The sequence below is a fragment of the Buceros rhinoceros genome, unplaced genomic scaffold, assembly GCF_000710305.1.
Source record: "Buceros rhinoceros silvestris isolate BGI_N320 unplaced genomic scaffold, ASM71030v1 scaffold14779, whole genome shotgun sequence".
NCBI classification, from domain to species: domain Eukaryota; kingdom Metazoa; phylum Chordata; class Aves; order Bucerotiformes; family Bucerotidae; genus Buceros; species Buceros rhinoceros.
In genome coordinates this window covers 82,648-83,580 of record NW_010430318.1, presented here as the reverse complement: position 1 = coordinate 83,580, position 933 = coordinate 82,648, and positions in this window count along the sequence as shown.

Below are 933 nucleotides of genomic sequence, written 5' to 3'. Positions count from 1 at the left end.
CTTCCGATGACGTCTGCAGCTAAGGGGATTAACGCCACTGAAGGAAAAAATGTGATTATTGTTATTACGGTTAACTTCTACTGATAGACGAGTCCCTCTTCTCCTGCAGCAAGAGCAGGATAGACCTGGGAGCGGAAAACACATGGCAAAGCTGGTCATGCAGCTTGTGTTTCGGCGAGTCCTTAAAGTGGAGCAGCTGAGGTAAACGCCAGGTAAAGTAACGTGAAATTAAAACAATTCAAGTGGAAATCAGAGCATATTTGTAGCGTGATTAACGCTCTGGTGATTGTTAATAGGAGCTGCCTGGTGAAGTGTAACTCCTTCTCTTGAGCTCTGTTCCGTCCCCTGAATGGTTCTTTTTCCCCTTGGCCGACAGCCTCATTTCTGCGCCCGTTGCGCGGTGAACGGCCTCGCGTGCATGTTTCTGTATCTTAGCACATCTCAAATTCCCGTTGCTGCTTGAGGGTCCTAAAAAGGGCTCATGTTTTTCCATGAGAGCGCCTGCCTGCCCGGACGGCCCAGAGAGCTGCGCCGACTCCGTTCCTCCGCTCACTGGTGTTTCGCCTACGGAAACACGAGTAGGGAGCCCCATGGTTGTGTTTGGAGTGGGAGGGGACTCTCCTCCAGTGGAGGTGTTTTCTCCCTTGGAAGCAGCAGGAACAGTCAAAGCTCAACTATCCCGATCCCTTTGGTAAGGAAAATAAATCCTAAAGGATTTTCTTGCTCAGAGCTGTTTTCTGTGCTGTAACAGGGAGTTTAGTTTCTAGTGAAAGCATGGAGTCGAACTCCCTCCCACCAGCAGGACCAGCTGCGGATTGCCGTGGGGGTTTGCCGTTGTACATCCTTGGTTTTATACCTGTCACCTTCACCTTAGGTGCTGTGGCAGCCGATAAACCAACCCGTGGCAGAGACGGGCCCTACAGCAGACGCCAC